This window comes from Lissotriton helveticus, chromosome 4_1 (assembly GCF_964261635.1).
Source record: "Lissotriton helveticus chromosome 4_1, aLisHel1.1, whole genome shotgun sequence".
Lineage (NCBI taxonomy): Eukaryota > Metazoa > Chordata > Amphibia > Caudata > Salamandridae > Lissotriton > Lissotriton helveticus.
Genome location: NC_136063.1, coordinates 1,669,026,216 through 1,669,038,233, shown reverse-complemented (window position 1 = coordinate 1,669,038,233; position 12,018 = coordinate 1,669,026,216).

The following is a 12,018-nucleotide window of genomic DNA, read 5'->3' as shown; positions in this document are numbered from 1 at the left end:
ACAACATAAGAAATCAGAATTCAGAACTCCTTAAAGTTAACTTACTTTCCATGACGTCAAAGGATGTCCTATGAACAGCTTACACTCTTTTGTGCTGTTATTACTTTCAGCCCGCCACTTTCTGAAAGAAAATCTCCATCGTTTTTAAAAACATGTTACATGCAATAAATGACTTCTTGCTCTCTACCACAAGTTTCCACAAGGCCAAATCTTGTCAGACCCATTTATAACTCTTGGATTTCTTGTAAGCCAATCCCGTCATTTGGCATTTCCGCAACTTTCAGAATTAAAATGTTGAAGATCATTTTCACAATCCTGGAATAGTAATATCTTCCCCTTCTTGCTCAGTCATGTTCTACATTTCCTATGACACTGATACTGCTTACTATGAAGCAGACTTACACTAACTCTATGACTACTACAATTATTTAATTCTCTACATCACTTTCAATCACAAAGCAATGTAAAACAGTAGACAGCGTTGCAGACTTACATTCCCTCTACTCTATGTTTTGATTGGCTGCTTCAATTAGCTTATAAAAAGAAATAGTTTTTCTGAACTCATTCAAAGTGCATTTATTTCTCCATGACGTCAGTCTTATGGTTAGAACTTATGTCTCTGAACTACACTTATCCTCAAGGCCAAATTGTGTAGGAGACATTAGAACTTCTTGCAATTCCACAGAGCACATCCCTAGATTATTTCCCTAAAATTTTGGTTTTAAAAACACCAGGTAAGAGTTTTTAAGGTCATACGGCAATTTTTTTTTGAAAATTAAAACAGAATCGTTGCAGAATGACCAGCCATTTCTAGACTTTAAATAAGCTGTGTAATGTCCTGATTTTATTGAAGGGCCGTCATGATATATAATTGCTGCAGTTACAAAAGTCCTTCCTGATATTGACAACTGCGAAGCTACAAAATTTTTAATTAAAGTTGTCAATTTTGTTCCATCAGGCCTACATCGTTGGAACATTAAAATGACATACTGGCCATATGTTCGTATAAATAATGTGGACATCATTTCAGATTTACATTGGCTACACTCCATGTTGTGATCAGCTGCTTTTACTAGCTTATTAAAGGAGACTGATTTACTGTCTGGCAAAGTTAAATATATAAATCTTTCTGAGTCTACACTAGTAGTACTTGATACCATACAGTTCTCGCAGTCATGCTGCCATTGATAAGAAAGCCCAAACAGCTGATCTACATCTACACCTTCAGCATGCAATACATCAAGCATATACATTAAAAACTCCTGACAATCTTGCTGAATATTTTGAGAGAATTGTGTTTGGCCTGAACATCTGTCTAACAGATTTCGAATTTCAGACACACTTTCTATGTTTCTTCTATCAGTGCTACATTTCTCTAACACAGAATTTAACAAACTGCAAAATCTTTGATCAGAATTGACCACAATCTCTTCTTTTACATTTTCTAGAGAAAACAAAACATTAACCACTACATTAGCATAGCAGTTGACACCAGAACTGTTTTCAAATTGAAAACCGACAACATCTTCAACAGAATCCTTTTTGTTTCTGCTTGTAATTTTAGGTTCATCGACTTTTCGTCTTTTTGCTACAACCTCCCCAGTATTGGTCACATTTCTTCGTTTCCGGCCTACCACACGTTTCTCAAACAAAGGATACTGAGGCAAATGTGACGCATACTCTCTTCTTAACCTATTGTATTCCTTAACACAATCTAGATCCGCACAAATGTTTGTGACATCACACTCAATCAAGTACAATCCCGATAAAGTTCTAACTCGTGACAATGCCACGTATGCCATACCCTCCTTGAACACAGAACTGCCAATATTCACCAATGCACAGTCTACACTTAAACCTTGCGATTTATGGATTGTCACCGCATATGCCAAGCAAACAGGAAACTGCTTACGGCGAACATATAAGTCTTTTACAAGCAAAAATCTAGCAGAGCAACGACCAATTAGCTGTACTTCCTCAATGCCATCAAATTTAATTTTTAAAAATTCAATTCCATCTCTATTTCTGTATTTTACAAAATCAACAACATTACCCATTGATCCATTTACCAGACCTCTTTCAACATGTAAATTCCTTCTTAAAATTATACGGCAGTTCAAGCACACATTCAGAGTCTTTTCAAAACCTGCAGTTTTAGATATACTCTTCTCTAATGAATCCAATTTTGTTTTCAGATTCTCAGACAAAATAATTGTTGATCCCATATGCTCTACTCTGTCAATAGCTTCCAGTTTCACAATCTCTTGCTTTTCTAAATGCAACATTTTGTTGTTGAATTTGGCACATTCCGCAAGAGTTGGCATCAAACATATTCCAGATTTCTTATCAGTAATTTTCTGAAAAATATTCTCAGGCACAACATCTTGTTCTGGATATAAATTTGACAGTAATCGTGCATGTAAAGCTTCTTTCCCATGCTCGGTCACTTTTCCAATTCTAACATCTTGTAGAATAGTCTTGTAAACTTCATCCTTCGCCTGACGCATATTTTCATGCAGTTCAGCATAATTGAAGTTTAACCATATATTGACGTTGCCAATGCTGCCTAGGCACTTCCTGGTATCTTCATGCGTGAGCATTTTGAACACAGGTTGCCCTTTCACTGGTGTCAGCTGCAGAAGATCTCCGAAAACAATTATGTGTTTGCCACCAAATAACACATCATACTCTGTTTTGAGAACTTCTTGCATCCTCAAATGCACAAAGGCAAGCATGACATTGGAAACCATGCTTACTTCGTCAATGATAAGAAGTTTCATTTTCCTCAAGATTCTTGAAACTTCACAACAAGCATCTCCAGATAGCTTGTGATATTGTAATTTGTTGTCATGCTCCACTGGCAGCATCAGTAAACGATGTAAAGTAATCCCTTTAATGTTATGTGCTGCCAGTCCAGTTGGAGCGGTGACAACACAAGACAGCGATGACTCTGTCCTTTCCTGCAAATAGCATGAAATTGCTTTAATGAGGAAACTTTTTCCAGTTCCCGCTTCTCCACTCACGTACAGTCGGACAGGCTTCAACGACGTACATGAGCACTCTTTCTTGTCATGACTTAATCCATGATCAATTTGCATGGTAACTTCGTCATATATTTTCCTCTGCTCAACGTTGAGTTGTCTTTCCAACTCTTCTAAGTTAACCGCATCCTCCTGAGCATGTGCCATGGCTCTTTCCACTTCATTCATGGCAGTGGCAGCTTCATTTTCGATAACAGGTCCTCCTAGTGGATCCTGACTCAATGAAGCAGAACTCTGACTGTCCTGAGAACTGTCTCTGGCAATCTCGGCTGCAATCGTTGCTTCCTGCTCAATTTCCGCATTCAACATTTCTACATATTTGGGAAAAGCAGGACATTCTATGGTCTCCTTGGCGGCATTGAAAGAGTCTTCGTAACAGAGGAAATCTCCAAGCAGTTCCTCTTCTGCACGCCAAGGCTTGAAAAGTTGCAAAAGTGCTAAATAGAAAAACTCCTTTTTTTCAGGAGATTCGCCACTCAATTTTCGATGGTTTACCAAGTGGCATTTTCTTTGCTTGACCAGACATCCCTCACTTCCTATTACAGCATACACTCCTTTCTCAGTATCTTCTTTGATGTTCCTCTTGAATATGTAATTTTGAAGAACCTCATACAGACAAACATTGTCGAGGTGACTGCTTCTATTTGGATAATATGTATCCAACATGTTGGTCTTCAAAATGTCGGAACTGTTTGGCTCCTTTTCCGCCAAATACTCAATTTCCCGCACAGGTATCAGAACTCGATTACGCGTTGCAGCAAGACCAAGACTCGCCCAAACGATACTCCTGGACTTGGCATAGAGACTTGCTGAAGACAACCGGTCAGAGCATTCGTAAGCTCCAATTTCTCGATGCGACAACATCTTCAGACTGAAACTGTACAACTTCTTGCTGAGGCTCTTTTCATGGGAAATGTCCTCCCACATATCCTTCAATTCTGTCTTCTCTTTTTTGGTGATGTAAGACGTCACATACCGAGCCACAGCCATACAGTTATCAGCCACAAACTGTATATCCATGTTAGCATTCCACATGGACAAAATCACCGGGTTGTAGTCGTTGATGTACTTGGACTCTTTGTTCCTCTTCAAATTGTATGTGTTTTTAGGTGATTTCTTCATGACATTATGTCGCAGCGAAGACATCAAACTGTTTACTCTTCCTTTAGAAATCACCGGTCGTGGAAAGCCGAAACGACATTTGGTGTAGAACTTGTCCTTGTTTCGGAATTTACGACGGCAGTACTTTCCACATCGATGGCTTTGGAAACGCAGAACTTTTTCTCTTAGGCTTTTCTTCTCCTTTGCGTTTGGAACAGCACACGTAGAATACTGTTGGATGAAACTCATCAGTGAGTCTTCTGGATCCGTTCCAAATTTAGGTGCATCCTTGATCCACAGCAACATATGTATATGAGGAGCACCTCTTGCTTGGTACTCCTTTCTCCAGAAGAAATCCAACACCTCTCCAAGAGGTGGATTCTTCTTATTCATGATGAAAGACATCATAGCTTCAAATCTATGATTGAAGTACCTACATACATTGACTGGATCCAAAGAGCACAGTTCTCCGGGTGTCTTGAATTCGATGTTATCTACGTTAGCATTTGCCTCTCGTAGAAATTCAAGTAAGTCTTCCCAGCCATACTCGGCACAGCTCAGAGTGAGGAACCATGTGGGAGTACCTAAGTTCCTCAGCATACATTTTAAATCACCATGACGACGGTACCAGTACTCATTAGTACCACGCTGACACGCCATGAGATTAATCAGGTGAGAATCCAAAATACTGTCTTGGACATTGACTTTATCCATAAAGTCACTTGCCGAGATGTTTTGCATGTGTATACCACTTTTCAAGATGTGGTTCACTGCATATGACAGTCCAGACAGATCGCTTTCAAACAGGAGATGAAACAAACAGGGAATGCATTGTCGAAACCTAGCATCTCCTGCATACAATCGCAAAGTCCGGTATTCAGAAGCAGGAATTTGATGAGGTCGCTCATCATATCTTCCTCCCTGACCTGTTGGAAAAAGCTGTGGGAAACACCGAGCTTCCAAACTTTCCTCCCAAACACTAATGGGACTCCCTTTGGCTTGTTTCATTTGAAACAACTCAATAGCATTCCCCATGACTTCTTTGGAATGCAAAGGATGAACACTATAATGTTCATATATTTCTTCACTAGTAGAGGGTTCTACTTTCTCAATTTGACCAGCACACAAATCGCTATCCTCTTCCTCACTTACTTCCTCTTCTGCAACATATACATTCTTATAGTATTTATTATTTTTTTTCAAATACAATGTTGCCTTTTTAACTTTCCTAACATCTACTAAATCTTGCCATATTTTCTTATTCTTTGTCGGAACCCCATTAACTAAGATAACCAGAGGTTCCTCTTCCACTTTTTCTACTCCAATTGTGTTAATGTTTTTCTTCAAATCTAGAGGCAAATAAACAACTCTTCCCTTTAATCCTCTCTGTAAATCTGATGTAGGCAATTTCCCTGTCTTTGGCTCCATTCTTACAATAGCCTGAAAGGGATGGATACTTTGAATCAAAATAGATTCATAAGTATTTAAATCCTTCAATTCAGAAGGAATCTCAACCAATTCCAGATTATTATGAACTGCTCTAGCAGGCATCTGGTTTTGATTTAATTTGCAACAACAATAAGTACACACACGTTGATCAAATCCCAAATCAAAACAATTTTCTACCATCAAGTATGTTGCAAAATCCTTCCATTCACTATTATTTTCCCTTTCACTTTTTGCATATAAATCCACTAACTTAGTCTGATTCTTATAATAAGTGCGTCGACAACACACACAAGTGAAATTAGGCCTCTCACTTGATTTCACCTGAAACGTCGCAATTTCCCTCTGGAAATTATCTGTACTGGAAACCTGTACACTATCTTCCACATTACCCTCTTCTTCTGGGTCAATTTCAACATTCTCCTCTTTACTTCCAAAGTAACAAAACTCAATTTCTTCACATATGTTCTTCACATCTATTTCAGAACCATGCAAAAGAGCAGCGCATAATTGTTTAAGCATAATTGCTGGACTCTTAGCATAATACAACATTCTAACTAATTTCCTCACTTTATTATGATGCACTGCTAGCATCCTGAAATGATGAAAAACACTCTGGCATACTCTCCTGGAAAGACAAGCCAGTGAATGACCATGCAAACCTGTCACTTCTCTCACTCTGCAAGGATCTAATTCTTGCAACAACTTCATTTTCTGCTTCAAACTTTTCTTATTAAATGACCGTACAAAATCACAAAGCAAATTGATGGAATCCTGTCGCACACTGCAAATACTACTACACTTCCAGGTGTACACAGGACCCTTAGCAGGTCTTCCTAAAACCTCATTACCTAACACCTCTTCTGCCTCTGTTGTCACAAGTTTTTCTTTTTCAACTGGACAACCATCTTTCACTTCATAAGCACGACCACCGGTGTCAACTGCATGCACCAAATCATTATCCTGGAAATAACTCTCCTCATTAAAAAATGCCTCACAGCTTGAACTATGCATCCATTCTCCAGAAAAAACTTCACAAAAATTACTACGATTAACTATTCTCTTCCATCTACTATTTCTTTTGAAATCATAAATTGCCTTGTTTAGCTTCCTAATTCTATTGATTATCCAAATAAATAACTTACGTTTAATTTCAAATGCCTGATCAATAACTTTCTCAACTTTTTTTTTCTCTTATAAAAAACCAGTTTCTGTTGACCTTTCTTAATATTTTTTAACAAATTGCCAATTATCCTGTTGCGGAACATTCGTTTACGAATGTCCCTAAACTGTTGTTTCCTTCTACTATCATGCACAGAGTTATCTCTTGCTCTAGCAGTAACATTTTTGATTGGCCTTTCCTTTCCATTTGATTTGCTTATCTTTTTATGGACTGAAACATTTTCTGTAGTAATATTTTTTTTACTACACATATTTCTTATGAAATATTTTGTGCTCTTACCCGGTGCTTTCTTCGTGACTTGACAAATCTTTTTGTTAGAGGACTGCTGCTTATTTTGTTTCACCTGCTGTCTTTGACGTTTTGCAGCCTTTCTCTGTCTTTCTATTGTTGGCATGGTGAAATCTTGAAATGATCTGCAGTTGAATCTGTGGTAAAATATAATAAAAAATGTTATTAACCATTATTACCAAACAGTAAATCAATAACAATGATCAAAAACTTAACACACTACTTGACATTTTAAATAGAAGATTTTTTAGTCCTTGGCAAATTTACAATACAGAAATAGCAGAAAAGAAATGACATTTATATTTATGTTACCTGTGCTATTTTATATGTGAATCTGATCTAATTTTATGAGCATATTTTAATATTTTATTGAAGACACTACACATAACCTGTTTTTGAAGGTGTCTTTATTTTTAAATTAAACGGTTTACATTTTTACTTTTTATTAATTATACATTTTAAAAATAAATGTTTATATTTCCATAGGCTCAAGCAGGTCAGCTTCCCACCCTATGTCATATAATTCGGACAAATCTGCATCCTCATCACGCTCTTCTTCATCCTCAGGATTTAAATCATCCAATGGATCAACATCCACTGATGTTTCAATTACAAGTTCAATGATGAGGTCAAAATCAACTGATTGCAGATTGTCACTCATGTTGATGTTGTCTTTATCTTTAAAGAAAGATAACAACAATGAGATGTTGCAGAGTAAGAGACAAATCTCAGAGATTATAATAGTAACATTGTTTAACAAGAGTAATATTTTGCAGCTATTATTTAGCCATGTCCAGCAATGCTGATCAGGTGAAGAATATGTCTAATTTTTCAGTGAACAGGACTCATCTCTTCTTAACCTTGGATAAGCCTCACCGACTCTGTGTGTCCTGCACATACTTAAATGTAAAGGGGCAGATTTATGTTAAATGGCACATCCCCAGGCATGCACCAGTTAACGTGCACCGCTGCTCTGCCACCCATGGTGTGCCGTATTTACAATCAGATAGGAGAAAACTGCGTCAAAACCCTGCGCCTGCTTTAAGCAGGCATAGGTCTTGACGCAACATTGTGGAGATGGGGCACCCCTGAGCCTTGCTTGAGCTGCATCGCACTTGCGATACAACTCCAGCAATCACTACCTTTACATCACAGATACATCACGCATCTGTGCCATTTTTGCCCCATGATGCCCCGCATTGTAAATGCAGCACACCATGGGTGGCGGAACAGCGGCACAGGATGACTGACACATCCCTGGTGATGCACCAGTCATCATAAATCTATCCCTAATCTTCTTATCTTGTTACAGATGAACCGCCATATGTACCATCAAACTATTTTGCATTTCCTAAATAGCGAATTTTAAGGAATAAATAGCAATTCTTTACCATTCCTAATTTGCAATGAGCAAATTGCTAATTGCAAGTTACCCATTCATTTCCATGGGCTAGGAGCCTCATAGGAATGAAGGTTTAATTTGCGATTAGCAATTTGCTCATCACAAATTAGGAATTTTTCCAAGGGTGCAGGGGTGTCTCAAGAACACCCTGCTGCACCCCTGAAAAAGAAATTTGGGGGCATATGGCACACATACATGCCCTAAGGGCATGTGTTGGCGTCATATGGGACCTTTTGTTTTTTTGAAAAAAAGCTTTTTGAAAAGAATTCACAAATTACCACCAATTTACCACAATAGTTTCCAAATCCTTAATGTCATTTTTTACATATTTTTTGTTTGATACATTGCATTTAAGTAATCGCAAAATTTGCAAATCCTTCAGTGCAATCGCAAAATAAGGAATAGCAAATTTTGCTATTCCTTATTTTGCATCAAACTTGTTTGATACATACCATTTGTCTAATTAGCATTCGCAAAGGCCGAAATTCGCAGAATTTTGATCTTTGCGAATGCTAATTAGCTTGATACATATGGCCCCAAGTGAGGCCTGTCTTGCAACATGGTGCATCTTTTGCATCACTGCTGCATCGGTTTCATGTGGTACGTTTTTTTTACACCATGACATATCTGCCTAAAAGCATCAATTTGTAATTTTGTCGCCTCATAGCAAATCTTTTGCACCGCCGCTGCATCATAAAAGTGACGCACAGTGGCGCAAAAGAGGCATACACCTATCATAAATCTGTCCCTAGCATTTTAAATGATTAATCCAGGATGACGATAAGGTGTGGCCTATCCAGAGGTTTGTTTAAGGTGAGGCCTACTCAGGATTGCAGATTAAAGTTACGCTTGATGAAGAATACAGAAGAGATAATACATGTAAAGGCCTACCAATGAAGTAAGTGATTTGCACTTTATTTCGCCAGTCATCATAAATGTATCCCTAAGCTTCTTATCTTGTTACAGATGAACCACCATATGTACCATCAAACTATTTTGCATTTCCTAAATAGCGAATTTTAAGGAATAAATAGCAATTCTTTACCATTCCTAATTTGCAATGAGCAATTTGCTAATTGCAAATTACCCATTCATTTCCATGGGCTAGGAGGCTCATAGGAATGAAGGTGCAATTTGCGATTAGCAATTAGCTCATCACAAAATAGGAATTTTTCCAAGGGTGCAGGGGTGTCTCAAGAACACCCTGCTGCACCCCTTGAAAAATAAATTTGGGGGCATATGGCGCACATACATGCCCTAAGGGCATGTATGGGCGTCATATGGCACCTTTTGTTTTTTGGAAAAAAAGCTTTTTGAAAAGAATTCGCAAATTACCACCAACTAGAAGTTGGTGGTAGTTTCCAAATCCTTAATGTCATTTTTTTACATATTTTTTGTTTGATACATTGCATTTAAGTAATCGCAAAATTTGCAAATCCTTCAGTGCAATCGCAAAATAAGGAATAGCAAATTTTGAATTAAGGACATTTTAAGTCATTTCCACATGTGCAGTGTTTTCAAATTATGATTTGAAAATCGTTTTTGGGGAAAAGTAATGGTTTGCAAATTTATGACAAGGACATAATGGTGTATGCTTCTCTATAAGGCATTTCAGTGTCTCTGATGTCATTTTTCCCATATTACATTATAAGACCTTTCCCCATGGAGCACATTCCTTGTAAATATGCTCCCACCTGTGCATGGTGAATTTAGATTTTGACTGTTTGAGTCACATAGCCATGTTAAAAGTGACCCAAAAAAATTGCAAACGCTTTAAAAAAACACATTCATGTGTCTTAAGGACATTTTAAGTCATTTCCCCATGGACAGTGTTTTGTAAGTGGCGCAGAAGAGGCATACACCTATCATAAATCTGTCCCTAGCATTTTAAATGATTAATTCAGGATGACGATAAGATGTGGCCTATCCAGAGGTTTGTTTAAGGTGAGGCCTACTCAGGATTGCAGATTAAAGTTACGCTTGATGAAGAATACAGAGGACATAATACATGTAAAGCTCTACCAATGAAGTAAGTGATGTCCACTTCATTGCGCCAGTCATCATAAATCTATCCCTAAGCTTCTTATCTTGTTAGACATCAACCGCCATATGTATCATATAACTATTTTGCATTTCCAAAATAGCGAATTTTAAGGAATAAATAGCGATTCTTTACCATTCCAAATTTGCGATGAGCAAATTGCTAATTGCAAATTACCCATTCATTTCCATGCGCCAGGATGCCCATATGAAAGAAGGTGCAATTTGCAATTAGCAATTAGCTCATCGCAAATTAGGAATTTTTCCAAAGGTGTAGGGGTGTCTCAATAACACCCTGCTGCACCCCTGAAAAAGAAATTTGGGGGCATATGGCGCACATACATTTTAACAACATTCCTTTACCTCAAAAACGATTTTCAATTCATAATTTGAAAACACTGCCCACAGGGAAATTACTTAAAATGTCCTTAAGACACATGAAAGTGTTTTTGTATTGCCTTTCCAGCATGGTTGGGTCACTTTTAACATGGCTATGTAACACAAACATTTAAAATCTAAATTTGCCATGCACAGGTGGGAGCATATTTACAAGCAATTTGCGCCACAGAGAAAGGTCTTACATTAAAATGGGAAAAATAACATCAGGGACAGTCAATTGCTTTATAAAGAAGCATACACCATTATGTCCTTGTCATAAATTTAAAAACAATTCCTTTTCCCCAAAAACGATTTTCAAATCATAATTTCAAAACACTGCACATGGGAAAATTACTTAAAATGTCCTTAAGACACATAAAAGCGTTTTTTAATTGCCTTTGCAGCATGTTTGTATCACTTTTAACATGGCTATGTAACACAAACATTAAAAATCTAAATTTTCCTTGCACAGGTGGGAGCATATTTACAAGCAATTTGCGCCACATAATTCATAATTTTCTCCTTAAAGCACACTATTCTCTATCTAAATTAAAGAAATATTTTCTCACCTTAGCAAATACTTTGAGTTTGAAAACAGTCTCAGAAACACACCAATTTGTCTTCAGCAGAGCAAAAGGTATGCACTCCAGAGTCTGCAGCTATCAAAAGCACAGAAATGCTGTAATTCTTCACACATATCTCTCATGTCACCCAATCAAAACTCTTCCCTCACTTTTTTTCAAATGAAAACCCTTCCCCCCTCTGCCCTTTCTGCCTTTTCAGCATGGCAACCACCTCTTGGAAGACTTCTGGTGTTTGCAAGTTCACACAACAATGTTGCAATTGAACTCTGAACTCTCAGTGCACCTGCATATCCAGTGCATTCTTTCATTTAATGATTTTTTATTGACCATTCAAAATACATCTTTCAAATAACTCATCCGTGCACCCTAACTTTCTGTTTTCAGCAATCAAAATCCACCAATCACTGTTACTGCTTCATGAACACAGAAACTCCACAGTTTTTTTCATTTTAAACTCTCATTTTTTCAACTGCCATTTCATTGCCACACTTCATCTGACTGCAGGAGAACCTTCTCTCACCATGTTTTCTGTCTGGATTGTTGGACATAGTTATA